General features: G+C 53.4%; 1 long non-coding RNA gene, 1 other non-coding gene and 1 pseudogene across 3 annotated transcripts; 1 reads left to right on the top strand and 2 right to left on the bottom strand.

The window, feature by feature from the left end:
• The first annotated feature begins 900 nt into the window (after positions 1 to 900).
• Positions 901 to 17,598, top strand: LOC140207727 (uncharacterized). Of its 2 annotated transcripts, none has more exons than XR_011888632.1 (3): positions 901 to 925; positions 15,443 to 16,111; positions 17,517 to 17,598. It is a non-coding gene; the product is annotated as an uncharacterized lncRNA (long non-coding RNA). The 2 variants fall into 2 exon arrangements; XR_011888633.1 differs by lacking the exon at positions 901 to 925 and adding an exon at positions 14,706 to 14,771.
• Positions 4,018 to 4,209, bottom strand: LOC140208876 (U2 spliceosomal RNA). Its single transcript, XR_011888962.1, has one exon. It is a non-coding gene; the product is annotated as a U2 spliceosomal RNA (small nuclear RNA).
• LOC140208810 (U2 spliceosomal RNA) lies at positions 14,235 to 14,366 on the bottom strand (annotated as a pseudogene).
• Positions 17,599 to 18,052: the final 454 nt, after the last annotated feature.

Consider the following 18,052-nt stretch of genomic DNA (forward strand, 5'->3'; position numbering starts at 1 on the left):
ATACCCAACTTGGTTTACAGTTTAGACAAGATGATTAAACAAAGTATTACATAAACCCTTGGAGATCGACGGGGGGCGGGGGGGGGACGGAGTAGATATGGGGTTGCAGGGGGCGGGGATGCTACCTCCCTGAAATGAGTTTTGCAGGGTGGGATGTCTGCCATTATCGGTTGAACCAGGGATCCCAGTCTCTGAGAAAGGGGGTGGACTGTCTGGGACTGAGATGAGGGGAAATGTCTCCACTCCAAGGGTGGTGAATGTCTGTAAATCCCCACCACAGAGGGCGGTGAAGACTCAGTGATCGTCCTCACATAAAACAGAGGCTGGCAGATGTGTGGAGACCGGAGGGATCGAGGAAATGAGGATCGGGCAGAAACATGTGGCTGAGAGGGGAGAGCAGTCGCCATCTTGTTGATAGTTAGAGGGGCTGAATGAGCTGTTTCTCACTTGGTGTTCCAGTCCAGTGAGGCCGGAGGAATGTAAATAGAAATGAGTGTTTATAAACACAGACTGATTTGAATGAAACCTGCACATTTCCTGTTTGGGTCTGAATTGAGTGATTAGATCAGACCAGACGCAACTTTATTGTCATTGTGGCGACTACAGAAACAAAGCCAATGAAACGCAGCTGGCGTCTGTACTGGGGTCAGGACTATCACGTGACGGCTCTGCCCATTTACCTGGTCGGAAGGCGCGTCAGCTGCCAATCAAGGTTTGACCCCACCCCGCCCATCAATGCGCACCTCACCATTGGCCCCTTTAATTAGCCTTGTACTTGGCCTCGGGCAATTGGCTTAACCCTGCTGGCACCGAGTCATTGGCTTCCCTGTGAATCACCTGGGCTGGACCTTCCAGTCCTATAAAGGAGCCCACGTGCGTAACCCTCTCTCTTTTTTGCTACCTCCGAGGGACCACCCTGCTGTTTGTGAGTTGTGCTTTGAATAGGGTTGGGAGTGTGGATATTGTCCCTAAGCAGAAGAGATGTGCCTGCACAGAGTCAAGGGTGGTTGTGTGTGTGTGTACTTTGTCCCCACGCGATTTAATGTGACTTATTGCTGATCCGGCTACTGTAAATTGTGCGCGTGTTGCTTCTGTTGCCATTTTCCCCCGTTTGCCTTCTGTAAATAAAATCCTTCACTACCCAGACTGTGAGCCCAGAGCCCTTGACTTTGAGACCTGCAGAATCTGTTTCCTGACTTTCAACAATTGGCGCTGCGTGGGGGAAGTGTTCTGGAACGGGCAAAAAAGCCAGTACAGGCACCGAGCATAGGATTCCCGGGTGGACCGACGAGAGAGGGATTTGAGCGCTGGCGGACCACTGTAAACCGGTTGACTGGTCCGAGCAGTGGGACCCACGTCACGAGCACCTGCCCGCTGGGCTGCTCCGGCTGTGGGATGAGGGGGTGGGGGGGGGGCAACATGAACCTCTCTCTTCGAGACGCGAGCGCCCTGGGGAGCCTCTCTGACCAAGAAAGCATCAACAACGCCCTATGGGTGCCGAAGCCGGAGATCAGGGAAGGCGGCAGAGCCGCCCTGTGGGATCGGTTGGTGACCGCTGTGAGGGTCCGGTACCCCACCCTCCTGGAGTGGGATCTACACCGGCGCCCGCAATGGGATACGGTCAGTGAGGGTACCCGGGCTGTTAGAGAGTGGGCGCTGGTCAACGGCATCTACCAGGGAGCCTGCGACTGTAATTTTTTAGCAAACACCCGGGTGACCGGTGCCCTAACAGGATACCGGTCACCACCGCGCACCCCGATTTGAATCAGTGATACTGCCCCTCATGGCACCAGCTAACGGGAGGACCGTGCGGGATGCCATCACCGTCCTGGAAGGGCTTGAATAGATACAGCGGGGGGCACCCACCCTGGTCCGTAGGGCAGAGGCAAGGGCTGGAGATACAACCCCTCCCCGTTTTACGCGCAGGCAGCTGTACATGGACATGGATTCCCCAACCCTGACCTCTACACCCTGTGGAAGGAGCTTTGTGGCGGTAGGGTGGTGGGCAACTGGTCGATTGCACCCATTCTCGTTATCATCGCTGTGTGTATATTATGTCGTGTCTGCCCAATTATTAAGAGCACGTCTGCCTATCTTTAGTCACAAAAAGCGTTAACCTTAGAAATAGTTAGTGTAAGACTTCCATTAAGATATATTCCTTTCCTTTTCACTGTGGTAACGCTTGGTGAGTGGCGTGGCTACCGAGGGGTGGACTGTACTGGAGGGGTCGTGACTGTCACGTGACAGCACTGCCCACTCCTGGTCAGAAGACACGCCCCCTGCCAATCAAGGATTGACCCCTCCTCGCCCATCACTGCACACCTAACCACTGGCCTCTTTAGTTAGCCTTGGATATGGCCTCGGGTAATTGGCCTTTGTAATCAGCTTTAGGGTACGTCCACACTACGCCGGATAATTTTGAAAACGAAGCTTTTTCTCTTCGTTTTGTCCTCCCGTCCACACTGAGCCGGCGTTTTCAGCCCCCGAAAACGGAAAATTTCGAAAACACTCTCCAGAGTGAATAAATGTGAAAACGCTTAATATCCGGCATAGTGTGTACGGGGTAAACGGAGAGATTTAAAAACGTTGTCGTGACAACACCACAATAACAATGCTTTTTTCTGCTTCTGCTTGGTACTGCGCAAGCTGTTATAACGCGCAGTCGGTGTGAACGGCGTGACAGCTAAATTGTAAAGTGATCTTTTTTGACTATTTAAAAACGCTGTCATGACGTGCTGGAACAGATGTTCGTTGTTTTCTTGAACGCCACCACCTAACAACTTCAGAACAGACGGACGAGACTGAAGCCATAAGGGTTAGAAATGTACTCACCAAATACTTTGACCCATAACTTACTGAATAAATACGTATTCTCACTTCGCCCTGTTTTCTGTCCTTGCTTGTATGAAGGTAGTTTACCTATTTATGCAAGTACTTCTCTGACAATAAATGTGTAACAGCCTAATGTAACATTGTATGGAAATAACGCTGATGCAGACGTTTTATACATTTAACAAGGTGCTTTATTAATGCAACAGCGTTAGTCAGTTTTTCAATGTTCGTCGTCAGCTGGGTCATACTGTCCGTGAACTCCCTGTTGATTGCCTCCATTCGCTCCAGTATTTGTTTTTTTTTTAATATAAGTTTTAAGTCCTGCGCGAGAGCCAAGAGCAATTCCTTTCAAGTTTCTCTAGTCTGTAACTGGACAAACGCGCACTAAGTACACCGTTTCCTCTTCGCTTGTTTTCTGTGTGTCCTGTGCATGCCCAGTAGGAGGAGATTCGCCCAAATATCCGTCTAATGTGGAAGGAGATATTTTCAAAAACGCTTAGTGTGGACGCCTGTCGTTTTTACTCGAAACCGGCGTTTTCAAAATTATCCGGCGTAGTGTGGACGTAGCCTAACTCTGCCGGCACCGAGCCGTTAGCGTTCCTGTGAATTACCTGGGCCGGGCACTTCAGCCTTCCTGCATTAAAAGGGCGCCCCGTGTGCTGGACGCTCTCTTTGCCATTTCTGAGGGACCACTCTGCTTCATTTTAGGCTGAGAACCTTGGAACAGCGCTGGAGAAAATTGTTGGTAGGCTGTGCATTGAATAGGGTCGGTGATTGTCCCTGATAGCATTGAGCCGTGCCTGTACAGTGAAGGGGCATCGTATTGACTTTTCCCTTGCTTATGTATGTACTTTATTCCCAGGTTCGTTTTTTTAATTCTCTGCGTGTGTCTCTGCCGATCCGACTTTATCCACGACTGCTGTAAATTGTGTGCGTGTTGCTCCTGTTGCCTTTGAGACCTGAAGAATCCGTTTCCTCGCTTGTATTTCTTTCTTCCATGTGGTGGTCCAAGAGGCTCCTAAATATTCTGTAAATAAACTGCTTTACCCACTCAAGCCTACGTGTGTCCTCATTTAAAAACAAACATAGCCTGCAAGAAGTACGAGGCAGAAAGAAGAAATATACCCCACAGCCTGCCTGCGAGTAACGGAATTCTATTTTTTATTTGTTGTTAGTCTCCCCGAAGGGAGGTGCACCGTTCCCAGAGGCACTGCAATACCGGGTCGATGCGCGGAGTGGACGGAGCAAGCCCCTATTCCATCTCCCTGTTCCAAAAATCAATTTAATATATGGTCCCCAGATAAGGGACGTATCAGATATTAAACTGATAAGAACAGATTTTTTTTATTTCACAATATACTTTATTCAAAAATAAATATATACAATAAACCATTCAATAACTTTTCATCCTTTACATACGTTTCCATTATACTCAGTAAAATACCTGTGTTTATAGCCACCCGCGTGGCACTACAGTAGTTCAGCTTAGCATCTCATTGTTGAGGGGTATACTCCCCACCCACCGACCCCTCCCACTCCCACGGGTGGAGAAACCTATACTGTGGTCCTTCCCCACCGGGCCCTTGCGGTGGCTGCACCAAGTTTCAGTGCGTCCCTCAGCACGTACTCCTGCAGCCGAGAGTGTGCAAGTCGGCAGCATTCTCCCACGGACATCTCCATGTGCTGGTAGATCATCAAGTTTCGGGCTGACCAAAGAGCGTCTTTCACCGAGTTGATGATCTGCCAGCAGCATCGGATGTTGGTCTCCGTGTGCGTCCCCGGGAACAGCCCGTAGATCAGAGAGTCCTCTGTCACGCAGCTGCTGGGGATGAAACGTGACACTAGCCCGTCCATCCTCCTCCACACCCTCTTTGCGAACTGGCAGTGTGCAAAGAGGTGGGTCACAGACTCCTCCTCACTGCAGTCCTCCCGTGGGCAGTGGGGTGTGGAGATGACGTTCCGGGCGTACAGGAGGGCTCTGACTGGGAGGGCCCCTCTCACCGCCAGCCAGGCGAGGTCTTGGTGCCTGTTGGTGAGATCTGGCGATGAGGCATTTTGCCAGATGAACTGGACAGTCTGCTCAGGGAACCACCCCACTGTGTCCATCACGTCCTTCTCCTGCAGTGCCTGCAGGACACTTCGTGCCGACCACTGCCTGATGGCCTTGTGGTCAAAGGCGTTCTCCTGGAAGAACTTTGCTACGTGGGACAGGTATGCCGGCAACGACCAGCTGACTGGGGCGTTGCGCGGGAGTGGGGCCAGACCCATCCTTCGTAGCCAGGGCGACAAGTAGAACCTGGGCACATAGTGGTACTTGGTGCCCACATACCTGGGCTCTACACACAACCTGATGCAGCCACATACGAAGCTGGCCATCAGGGTGAGGGCGACATTGGGGACGTTCTTGCCCCCGTTGTCCAGGGACTTGTGCATGGCGGTCCGTCTCACCCGCTCCATCTTGGATTCCCAGACGAATCTGAAGACAGCTCGGGTGATTTCCGAGCTGTAGGAGCGGGGGACGGGCCAGACCTGCGCCAAGTACAGCAGCCCTGAGAGCACCTCACACCTGATGACCAGGTTCTTGCCCGTTATCGACAGGGGGCGCCCTCCCCACAGTCCCAGTTTCTGTTTCACCTTGGCAGTCCGCTCCTGCCAGTTCTTGTTGCACGCCTCAGCCCCTCCGAACCAGATCCCCAACACCTTCACGTGGTCAGACCTGATGGTGAAGGGGACGCTGGATCGGTCGGGCCAGTTGCCAAAGAGCATGGCTTCGCTCTTTGTGCGGTTGACCCTGGCTCCCGACGCTAGCTCGAACTGTTCGCAGGTGCCAATCAACCTGCGAACTGACCTCGGATCAGAGCAGAAGACGGTGACGTCGTCCATGTACAGGGAGGTTTTCACTTGGGTCCCTCCACTGCCTGGCAGCGTCACCCCTCTTATGCCCCGATCCCTCCTGATGGCTTCCACAAAGGGTTCTATGCAGCAGACAAACAAGACAGGGGAGGGGGGGCAGCCTTGCCTGACTCCAGACCTGATGGGGAAGCTGTCCGTTTCCCACCCGTTGACCTGGACTGCACTACGGATGTCTGTGTAGAGCAGTCTGATCCAATTCCGGATTCCCTCCCCAAATCCCATTTTGGAGAGCACGTCCGCCATGTACGTGTGCGATATCCTGTCGAAGGCTTTCTCCTGGTCCAAGCTGACCAGGCAGGCGTCCACCCCCCTGTCCTGCACGTAGGCGATGGTGTCCCTCAGCAGCGCGAGGCTGTCTGAGATCTTCCTGCCCGGTACAGCACAGGTTTGGTCCGGGTGGATCACCTGTCCCAGAGCAGACTTGACCCTGTTGGCGATAGCCTTGGACAGGATCTTGTAGTCCACATTCAGGAGAGAGATGGGTCTCCAATTCCTAATGTCCTCCCTTTCCCCCTTCTGCTTGTAGATGAGGGTGATGATGCCCTTCCTCATGGACATACTGCCGGCCAGAAGCATAGCATTGTACACTTCCAGCAGGTCTGGGCCCATCTAGTTCCACAGCGCCGAGTACAACTCAGCTGGTAAGCCGTCGCTTCCGGGAGTCTTACCCGACCCAAAGGAACGGATGGAGCCTGTCAGCTCGTCCAGGGTCAGTGGCTGATCCAGACTCTCCCGCTTGCCGTCGTCTAAGACCTGCGTGATAGACGACAGGAAGTTGCGGGAGGCTGTGGATTCTGTGGCCTTTTCCTCGTACAGACCGGCATAGAAGGACTTGCAGATCCTCAGTATGTCGGTCTGCGAGGACGCGACTGAGCCGTCCTCTTCCTTAAGGTTGTGGATCACAGAGCTCCCCCTGTGCACCTTTTGGAAGAAGAAGCGTGAGCACGTCTCGTCCTGCTCCACGGTTTGGACCCTTGATCGGAAGATGATCTTGGAGGATTCAGCGGCGAGGTGCTGGGCTTGCTGGCCCTTCACCTCTCGCAGTTCCTCCCTGACATCCACCCCCTTCGACTGCAGAAGGAGAAGTTGCTGCAACTCTGTCTGGAGTTTACGCAGTTCCCTCTGCTCCTGCCTTGCCTTCTGAATACCCTTGCGGATGAAGAACCTCTTAATGTTCTCCTTGGTGGCTTCCCACCAGTGAACCGGGGAATCAAAGAAGGCTTTCAAGGTTCTCCAACCTGTGTACTCCCTCTCTAGTTCCTCGATGTTCTCTGGGGTCAGCAGCTTTACGTTCAGCTTCCACGTCCCCCTGCCTGCCTTCTGGTCCTCCCGTAAGTGACAGGTGGCTCTCAGAAGGCAGTGGTCAGAGAAGAACACCGGCGTGACGTCGGTGGACCTGACCGTGAGGGACTCAGACAGGAAGAGGAAGTCGATCCGGGAGCGGGCTGAGCCGTCCGATCGTGTCCAGGTGGCTTGCGGCTGTGCTCCACCTGTGGGGGTGCCAAAGGCGTCGCGCAGCTTGGCTGTCTTCACCATTTCCCTCAGGAGTCTGGAGGTACTGTCTAGCCTGCCGTCGGCACTGCCGGGTCCTCCAGCCGCATCAATGGTGCAATTGAAGTCTCCGGCCAGAGCGACTGGCTGGGTCGTCACCAGCAGCTGTGGGAGCTGCTCGAAGACGGCCAGCCGCTCGCTCCGCACGGGGGAGGCGTACATGTTGATCAGCCTGAGCAGAGTGCCCCGGTATTTGACGTCTGCTACCAGGAGGCGCCCCGCAACCACCTCTTTAACTTGGGTGATTGAGAAGTTGCCTCCCCGCAGCAGAATCCCCAGGCCGGAAGCGCGACAATCGTTGCCCCCCGACCACACCATCCTGAGCCTTCATCCCCACCGCCTTTGTGAAGTTTTCCACCTCCTGTGGGCTCAGGTACTGCTGGTAGTACTCCTCCGTGTGTGGCCGTTCTGGTTCTGGGTCTGGGCCCGGGGGGTTGCTGACTTCCTGGGCTGCTTCCCCTTCCGGCTGCTGGGTGCCAGCCGTGGCTCTGCTCCCGGATTCCCGGAGCTCTGTGCATCTGCTGCTCTCCGCCTCCTGTACTTGGGGGGTGGCCAGCAGACTTTCTCCCCTCTCTCTCCTCCTCTCCACCTGTTCTGCCAGCCGCTTCTTCCGCCGGGGCTGCTGGCCTCCCCCAACTCCTTCCTCCTCTGAAGAGGACAGGGTACCAGGGGCTGTGTGGTTCCCTGCCCTTTTCTGGTGTTGCTCTGCCTTCTGTCGCTTGGACGCCGCCTTTTGGGTCTTTTTTCGTTTCACGACCTTCCATTCGGTTTCCGCCTCAGCTCTCCCCTCCTCCATGGACTCCTGCTCGTCGTTTGCCTGGTCCTGGAGGGTCTGCAGTGGGGTGGCAGGTCTTGGGGTGCTTGCACCTTCCTCCCTGGTCTCATCATCCGTCCTGTTGGGTGCCTCATCTGCAGCGCTGGCGGGTACGTCCGCATCAGCCTGGGCCCTTTCAGGGCCAGCACCTCCCCTGGTCGCCTGTGCGTAGGTGCCCCCACGCTTCGGGCAGGCTCTGTACAGGTGGCCAGCCTGTCCGCAGAGGTTGCAGGCCTTGGCCTGCGTGCAGTCTTTGGTCAGGTGGCCTTCCATTTTACAGTTCTTGCACATCACCACCCTGCACTGGGCTGCGATGTGCCCTTCCTTGCCGCAGTTTCGGCACACCCTGGGTTGTCCCGCGTACACCATGTACCCTCGGTTCCCTCCGATGGCGAAGACGGAGGGGGGGTGGATGATGCCGCCGTTGGAATCCAACCTCAGCTTCACCTTCACCTGCCGTTTGCTGGTCCAGATTCCCAGTCCGTCCTTCACGTCGGCTGGTGCTCCTATGCTCTCCACATACCGAGCGAGGAACGTAAGGACATCTACCACTGGCACGTGCGGGTTGAACATGTGCACCGTGATTGTCCTTTCCTGTTGCGTAGCCGTTGCAAAGAGGGGCTGTGCTTTCAGCAGCGACAGCGGCGCCTCTGTCCCCTTCAGCTGAAGCTGCTGGTACAGCTTCTGCCACCCTGCAGCCTGCCGGAAAGTGACATCGAAGAAGCCTGCGAAGTCCTGGACGCAGTAGATGTCATCGGGCGTAAATCCGCAGCAATCCAGCAAGACCTTCCGGATGAAGGTCTCTCGGGTGAAGCCGGTGCCCCCGTTCCGGTCTCGCACTGTCAGCCTGACAGTGTTCTTGATACCCTGGCCTCGAGCTGATGTACTGCTCGCTGCTGCCATCTTCTAACTCACTGCTGTCGTCGCTGGTATGGGGTGTTAGATTGGAGGCCAATCAGCATTAGGATCCACCCCTGTGTCAGCGCGAACTCTCCTCCGCCTTCTGGTCTGATAAGAACAGATTTTTTTTTTATTTCAAAATATACTTTATTCAAAAATAAATATATACAGTAAACCATTCAATAACTTTTCATCCTTTACATACGTTTCCATTATACTCAGTAAAATACCCGTGTTTATAGCCACCCACGTGGCACTCCAGTAGTTCAGCTTAGCATCTCATTGTTGAGGGGTATACTCCCCACCCACCGACCCCTCCCACTCCCACGGGTGGAGAAACCTATACTGTGGTCCTTCCCCACCGGGCCCTTGCGGTGGCTGCACCGAGTTTCAGTGCATCCCTCAGCACATACTCTTGCAGCCGAGAGTGTGCCAGTCGGCAGCATTCTCCCACGGACATCTCCATGTGCTGGTAGATCATCAAGTTTCGGGCCGACCAAAGAGCGTCTTTCACCGAGTTGATGATCTGCCAGCAGCACCGGATGTTGGTCTCCGTGTGCGTCCCCGGGAACAGCCCGTAGATCAGAGAGTCCTCTGTCACGCAGCTGCTGGGGATGAAACGTGACACTAGCCCATCCATCCTCCTCCACACCCTCTTTGCGAACTGGCAGTGTGCAAAGAGGTGGGTCACAGACTCCTCCTCACTGCAGTCCTCCCGTGGGCAGTGGGGTGCAGAGACGACGTTCCGGGCGTACAGGAGGGCTCTGACTGGGAGGGCCCCTCTCACTGCCAGCCAGGCGAGGTCTTGGTGCCTGTTGGTGAGATCTGGCGATGAGGCATTTTGCCAGATGAACTGGACAGTCTGCTCAGGGAACCACCCCACTGTGTCCATCACGTCCTTCTCCTGCAGTGCCTGCAGGACACTTCGTGCCGACCACTGCCTGATGGCCTTGTGGTCAAAGGCGTTCTCCTGGAAGGACTTTGCTACGTGGGATAGGTATGCCGGCAATGACCAGCTGACTGGGGCGTTGCGCGGGAGTGGGGCCAGACCCATCCTTCGCAGCCAGGGCGACAAGTAGAACCTGGGCACATAGTGGTACTTGGTGCCCACATACCTGGGCTCTACACACAACCTGATGCAGCCACATACGAAGCTGGCCATCAGGGTGAGGGCGACATTGGGGACGTTCTTGCCCCCGTTGTCCAGGGACTTGTGCATGGCGGTCCGTCTCACCCGCTCCATCTTGGATCCCCAGACGAATCTGAAGACAGCCCGGGTGATTTCCGAGCTGTAGGAGCGGGGGACGGGCCAGACCTGCGCCAAGTACAGCAGCCCTGAGAGCACCTCACACCTGATGACCAGGTTCTTGCCCGTTATCGACAGGGAGCGCCCTCCCCACAGTCCCAGTTTCTGTTTCACCTTGGCAGTCCGCTCCTGCCAGTTCTTGTTGCACGCCTCAGTCCCTCCGAACCAGATCCCCAACACCTTCACGTGGTCAGACCTGATGGTGAAGGGGACGCTGGATCGGTCGGGCCAGTTGCCAAAGAGCATGGCTTCGCTCTTCGTGCGGTTGACCCTGGCCCCCGACGCTAGCTCGAACTGTTCGCAGGTGCCAATCAACCTGCGAACTGACCTCGGATCAGAGCAGAAGACGGTGACGTCGTCCATGTACAGGGAGGTTTTCACTTGGGTCCCTCCACTGCCTGGCAGCGTCACCCCTCTTATGCCCTCATCCCTCCTGATGGCTTCCACAAAGGGTTCTATGCAGCAGACAAACAAGACAGGGGAGAGGGGGCAGCCCTGCCTGACTCCAGACCTGATGGGGAAGCTGTCTGTTTCCCACCCGTTGACCTGGACTGCACTACGGATGTCTGTGTAGAGCAGTCTGATCCAATTCCGGATTCCCTCCCCAAATCCCATTTTGGAGAGCACGTCCGCCATGTACGTGTGCGATATCCTGTCGAAGGCTTTCTCCTGGTCCAAGCTGACCAGGCAGGCGTCCACCCCCCTGTCCTGCACGTAGGCGATGGTGTCCCTCAGCAGCGCGAGGCTGTCTGAGATCTTCCTGCCCGGTACAGCACAGGTTTGGTCCGGGTGGATCACCTGTCCCAGAGCAGACTTGACCCTGTTGGCGATAGCCTTGGACAGGATCTTGTAGTCCACATTCAGGAGAGAGATGGGTCTCCAATTCCTAATGTCCTCCCTTTCCCCCTTCTGCTTGTAGATGAGGGTGATGATGCCCTTCCTCATGGACTCAGACATACTGCCGGCCAGAAGCATAGCGTTGTACACTTCCAGCAGGTCTGGGCCCATCCAGTTCCACAGAGCCGAGTACAACTCGGCCGGTAAGCCGTCGCTTCCGGGAGTCTTACCCGACCCGAAGGAACGGATGGAGCCTGTCAGCTCGTCCAGGGTCAGTGGCTGATCCAGACTCTCCCGCTTGCCGTCGTCTAAGACCTGCGTGATAGACGACAGGAAGTTGCGGGAGGCTGTGGATTCTGTGGCCTTTTCCTCGTACAGACCGGCATAGAAGGACTTGCAGATCCTCAGTATGTCGGTCTGCGAGGACGCGACTGAGCCGTCCTCTTCCTTAAGGTTGTGGATCACAGAGCTCCCCCTGTGCACCTTTTGGAAGAAGAAGCGTGAGCACGTCTCGTCCTGCTCCACGGTTTGGACCCTTGATCGGAAGATGATCTTGGAGGATTCAGCGGCGAGGTGCTGGGCTTGCTGGCCCTTCACCTCTCGCAGTTCCTCCCTGACATCCACCCCCTTCGACTGCAGAAGGAGAAGTTGCTGCAACTCTGTCTGGAGTTTACGCAGTTCCCTCTGCTCCTGCCTTGCCTTCTGAATACCCTTGCGGATGAAGAACCTCTTAATGTTCTCCTTGGTGGCTTCCCACCAGTGAACCGGGGAATCAAAGAAGGCTTTCAAGGTTCTCCAACCTGTGTACTCCCTCTCTAGTTCCTCGATGTTCTCTGGGGTCAGCAGCTTTACGTTCAGCTTCCACGTCCCCCTGCCTGCCTTCTGGTCCTCCCGTAAGTGACAGGTGGCTCTCAGAAGGCAGTGGTCAGAGAAGAACACCGGCGTGACGTCGGTGGACCTGACCGTGAGGGACTCAGACAGGAAGAGGAAGTCGATCCGGGAGCGGGCTGAGCCGTCCGATCGTGTCCAGGTGGCTTGCGGCTGTGCTCCACCTGTGGGGGTGCCAAAGGCGTCGCGCAGCTTGGCTGTCTTCACCATTTCCCTCAGGAGTCTAGAGGTACTGTCTAGCCTGCCGTCGGCACTGCCGGGTCCTCCAGCCGCATCAATGGTGCAATTGAAGTCTCCGGCCAGAACGACTGGCTGGGTCGTCACCAGCAGCTGTGGGAGCTGCTCGAAGACGGCCAGCCGCTCGCTCCGCACGGGGGAGGCGTACATGTTGATCAGCCGGAGCGGAGTGCCCCGGTATTTGACGTCTGCTACCAGGAGGCGCCCCGCAACCACCTCTTTCACTTGGGTGATTGAGAAGTTGCCTCCCCGCAGCAGAATCCCCAGGCCAGAAGCGCGACAATCGTTGCCCCCCGACCACACCGACAAACCTTTTTTCCACCACCGTGACCACCTCCGGTAGTTACGGAGATGTGGTAGTCCACACTCCTGGAGGAAGGTCACATCGGCCTTTACAGTGTCCAGGTACTGGAGCGTGCTGACGCATCGCTCAGTACTCTTCAAACTTCGCACATTCAAGCACGCCAATTTAAGGTCTGCCATCGTTAAGTCTTTTATTTTGGCTGCTCTCCGTCCTCACTCTTGCCATCCTGAGCCTTCATCCCCACCGCCTTTGTGAAGTTTTCCACCTCCTGTGGGCTCAGGTACTGCTGGTAGTACTCCTCCGTGTGTGGCCGTTCTGGTTCTGGGTCTGGGCCCGGGGGGTTGCTGACTTCCTGGGCTGCTTCCCCTTCCGGCTGCTGGGTACCAGCCGTGGCTCTGCTCCCGGGTTCCCGGAGCTCTGTGCGTCTGCTGCTCTCCGCCTCCTGTACTTGGGGGGTGGCCAGCAGACTTTCTCCCCTCTCTCTCCTCCTCTCCACCTGTTCTGCCAGCCGCTTCTTCCGCCGGGGCTGCTGGCCTCCCCCAACTCCTTCCTCCTCTGAAGAGGACAGGGTACCAGGGGCTGCGTGGTTCCCTGCCCTTTTCTGGCGTTGCTCCGCCTTCTGTCGCTTGGCCGCCGCCTTTTGGGTCTTTTTTCGTTTCACGACCTTCCATTCGGTTTCCGCCTCAGCTCTCCCCTCCTCCATGGACTCCTGCTCGTCGTTTGCCTGGTCCTGGAGGGTCTGCAGTGGGGTGGCAGGTCTTGGGGTGCTTGCACCTTCCTCCCTGGTCTCGTCATCCGTCCTGTCGGGTGCCTCATCTGCAGCGCTGGCGGGTACGTCCGCATCAGCCTGGGCCCTTTCAGGGCCAGCACCTCCCCTGGTCGCCTGTGCGTAGGTGCCCCCACGCTTCGGGCAGGCTCTGTACAGGTGGCCAGCCTGTCCGCAGAGGTTGCAGGCCTTGGCCTGCGTGCAGTCTTTGGTCAGGTGGCCTTCCATTTTACAGTTCTTGCACATCACCACCCTGCACTGGGCTGCGATGTGCCCTTCCTTGCCGCAGTTTCGGCACACCCTGGGTTGTCCCGCGTACACCATGTACCCTCGGTTCCCTCCGATGGCGAAGACGGAGGGGGGGTGGATGATGCCGCCGTTGGAACCCAACCTCAGCTTCACCTTCACCTGCCGTTTGCTGGTCCAGATTCCCAGCCCGTCCTTCACGTCGGCTGGTGCTCCTATGCTCTCCACATACCGAGCGAGGAACGTAAGGACATCTACCACTGGCACGTGCGGGTTGAACGTGTGCACCGTGATTGTCCTTTCCTGTTGCGTAGCCGTTGCAAAGAGGGGCTGTGCTTTCAGCAGCGACAGCGGCGCCTCTGTCCCCTTCAGCTGAAGCTGCTGGTACAGCTTCTGCCACCCTGCAGCCTGCCGGAAAGTGACATCGAAGAAGCCTGCGAAGTCCTGGACGCAGTAGATGTCATCGGGCGTAAATCCGCAGCAATCCAGCAAGACCTTCCGGATGAAGGTCTCTCGGGTGAAGCCGGTGCCCCCGTTCCGGTCTCGCACTGTCAGCCTGACAGTGTTCTTGATACCCTGGCCTCGAGCTGATGTACTGCTCGCTGCTGCCATCTTCTAACTCACTGCTGTCGTCGCTGGTATGGGGTGTTAGATTGGAGGCCAATCAGCATTAGGATCCACCCCTGCGTCAGCGCGAACTCTCCTCCTCCGCCTTCTGGTCTGATAAGAACAGATACTAAACTTGATCTTAGCCAAGAGGCCGAGAAGCGATACCCACAACTGTCCGGACCCTTTCGGATCCTGCTAGTCTTCCCTCTATTAAGTTGGACCGACTGTCTACAGGGCACCGATTTATCCTACTTCTCTCCAACGTTTGAAGTAGATTTGGTGTAATTTCTCTCAATCTTTGACATAAGTTGTATTTTTCTCTCTTGTCGCGAAATCTCTCTCGGAATACAGCTGATCGTGTAAAATAGCTGATATTGCACCAACCAAATGAGAGAGGCGGCCCTGGTTTGTATGAATACTCTTCCTCTCAGCTGATAGTCCTGTCGAACTGTTCCACCCGCCCTCTCTAGCGTCTGATGTCAGTGCAAGCGTGATGACGTTTACGGAAGGCGTTGCAGCGAGAGAAGCAAAGTTTGGGCCGGGTCGTTCGGCGGGCCCGGCGGGGCAGGTGACTGGGGAGGGGGGACCTCCGGAAACGGGAGGAGTGTGGATAGGAACATCGGATGGAAGCGATGGCTGGGGTTGTAAATGGGGGAAGTGAGGCCGTTTGATGACGGACGATGGGTAGTTGGGGGGAGAGGGACGGGGTAGAGTCGGACGAAAGGGAGGGGGTAGTGTTGCAACTTTGACAATATTTAAATGTGAGCTGGCATGTGGCAAATAACGGCATAGCAGTCAATGGATTATTTCCACAGGGAAAAAAAATCTAACCGTCCGGCTGGACTTCAGCTTTTTGACCAGAGCTGGTTCCGTTAAGAAATTGGTGATAATCGGGAGAATGTGGGTACACTGCTTTCCTGATATCCCAAGGTCTTTCTGCCATATGCCACAAGCCAAATACTGGAGATATTTATGAATATTCCGCATTTGCCTAAATTTGTGCAGCTCCATCCAGCATTTAACAACGTTCTCCAACCTATGGCTTACTACATCTCCAAGGAGAGAAAAAGGTGGAAATCTGAGGAAAAGAGGCATAAAATACCGAAAAGGATTCGGTGGTAATGCAGCATTCTGTAGAGAATGATTCAGATGTGATGTGATTCTTAATCATGGCAGAGATCTTTCATCAGTTCTAAGGAAGAGCCATTAACCTGACACATTTGCTCTGTTTCTCTGCAGAATGCTGAATGAAGTGACAAGTATCCCCAGCACTTATTTTCATTGAAAAGATATTGCCGTTCCGTCATTGTGGTGGCTGGATCGAAATCCTGGAACGCCAATGCTTTCCCCCTCAGGAGTACAGAGATCCTTAACCAGAAGAAGTGCGGTTGTTCCAGATGCATTCACTGTCACTTCCTTTGGGCAATGATGGATGTGCAGTGAAATCTCACATTGGCAATGAAGTGTGGATTCTGAACAGCCAATAACTAAAAATAGCCTTATAGAACACTACAGCACAGTGCAGATCGTTCGGGCTAACCACTCCCTCCTAAATCACCCTCTACTTTTCTAAAATCCCTTTCATGTCCAGAATATATCAGCCTCTACCAACACTCTGGTAGTCAGTGTGTTCCACACACCACTCTCTGTGCTTTATATAAAAAAAATCTTACACCTGATATCCCCCTGTACTTTTCTCCGGTCACCTTAAAATGATGCCCTCTGGTATCAGCCACTTCTGCACTGGGAGGAAAGGTCTCTGGCTGTCCTTCAAGTGTACCTGAAGATGACTTCAGCTTGTGATCATGCGTTCCCCTTTTCAGCATCATTCGTGATTGTGCAGGACGATGGCAGTTCCGTTTGTGCAAGATTGGGATCTGCTGCAGACTTTGGGTGAAGGAGCATATGGTGAGTAAGTCATGCAGTTCAAAAAATAATTCTTAAAAACTGGTTTGGTAGATTAGCAATAGCACTCATTTAAGGAGGTATTTCTTAACTTGCAGCAAAAGTCTGGAGAAAGAAACGCCCCACGAGAAGGGTGCACCATCTGTCGAGAATTCCCAAGGAAGTAAGGGTGATAATAACATGTGTTATAATGAGGATTAATTAATTGACGGTAGGCAAGAGGACTGGGAAAGTTTAAAACTACAAGGTATGCCACAAAAATTGTAAAGAATGTGGAACATATAAGAAAATTATTAAAAATATTGATGGGGTTTTTACAGAAATACAAGCAAAAAGCCAAAAGTAATGTTGGTTTTTGAGGCTCATTGTAAAATTGGGAATGAGAAGGTACAGATTCTAAATAATGAAAATAATAACAGATTGCAAAGGTCTGTAGGGAGAGAGAAATTTTTATTTTTATCAGTGAAAAAGTACAGGACAAATTTGTGTCTTTACAAATAAGTGGCATCAGAGATAGTGGATGCATTGCTTGTAATCTGAGGAGACCGGATGTGTGTTCTTTATATTTTCAACAAATTTGAGATAAGTGGCTTATCCGGTGATGCAGAGTACACAAGCCTGCGACGTGATGAGCACAGGTTAAGTGAACGAGCAGAAAAGTGGCCTTTGAAATATAATGTAGAACAAAATATGAAGTTGCCTGCCTGCCCTGGAAGGAAGAATGAAAAACTTGATGGTTAAATAGAGCGGTGATTAGAGAATGTTGCAGTGCAAACTCAATCTCTAGCACACAAGAGTGGTGTGTAGGTTATTGTAAGGATTATGGAAAACAAAGGTAAGGATGTTTTGTAGCAAATTTATTGGGAGCTCGTGAGACAACACCTGGCGATCTGTGTACAGTTTAGATCTCGTCTTTAAGGAAGGATATATTTGAATCGGGATTCACGTATGGGGGCGAGGGGTGAGCGAGTAGGGAAGAAAGAGAGGTGATCTTACTGAAGCAAGATTCTGAGGGTGTTGTCAGACAAGATGCTGAGACGATGTTTCTCCAAGTGAGGATATCGAGAAAATGGGATATAGTTTGAGTAACTGGTTTCCCATTGATCAGGAGATGAAGAAGAATTTCTTCTGCAGGTTGTGATCCTTTGGAATTCTCCAATTTAAGAGTTGTGGTAGAGCCACAGAATATACAATATATTGCAGGCATATGAACTACATGGAAATCTACAGGTGCAGAGGGAGAGTTGGAAAGTGGTGTTGAGGCCAAAACCAGATCAATAATGATCTTATTGCATGGGGTAGCGGGGATGAAGAGCCATTTGGCTCATGCTCTGTTTCTGATGCATTTAACTCAATGGAGCATTGAGAAGTTTTGCAATGTAGACAACGGTTTTGTATTTGATCATAGGGTACAACTGGCAATTAGTCGATGAACAGAGGAAGCAGTGACAGTGAAGAAAGTGGTCACCACACATGCTCGTGACTACCCTGATAACATCAAGAGAGAAATCTGTATCAATAAGATGTTGAACCATGAAAAGACTGTCGGCTTTTATGGGCATCGTCGAGGCCCATATCCAATACTTGTTTTTGGAGTATTGCAATGGAGGAGAGCTCTTTGATAGAGTAGGTAGGATTTGTGCTTAAACTTAGGGTTTAAAATAGAGAAGTTTGGGCTGAGGGGGGAAAGGGTTAAAGATGTTTTGTATACGGATTGGCTAATTTTAATTATTTGGTCACTTTTACAGATATACTTGTGTGGGTTCTTTAGTAACTGCACCTTTGTGTCCTGAGCTGGAAAAAGCTGGCATCCACTCCCAGACATTCTCCCTACAGAACACCCAGAAAACTAAATTATGGGAGAAATGGAACATCTGAAGTTGTACATAATACATTTCCAGATGTTACGGGGACAAAGCAGGACAGGCTTTAAAGTTCAGTATG

Source organism: Mobula birostris, chromosome 13 (assembly GCF_030028105.1).
Source record: "Mobula birostris isolate sMobBir1 chromosome 13, sMobBir1.hap1, whole genome shotgun sequence".
NCBI classification, from domain to species: domain Eukaryota; kingdom Metazoa; phylum Chordata; class Chondrichthyes; order Myliobatiformes; family Myliobatidae; genus Mobula; species Mobula birostris.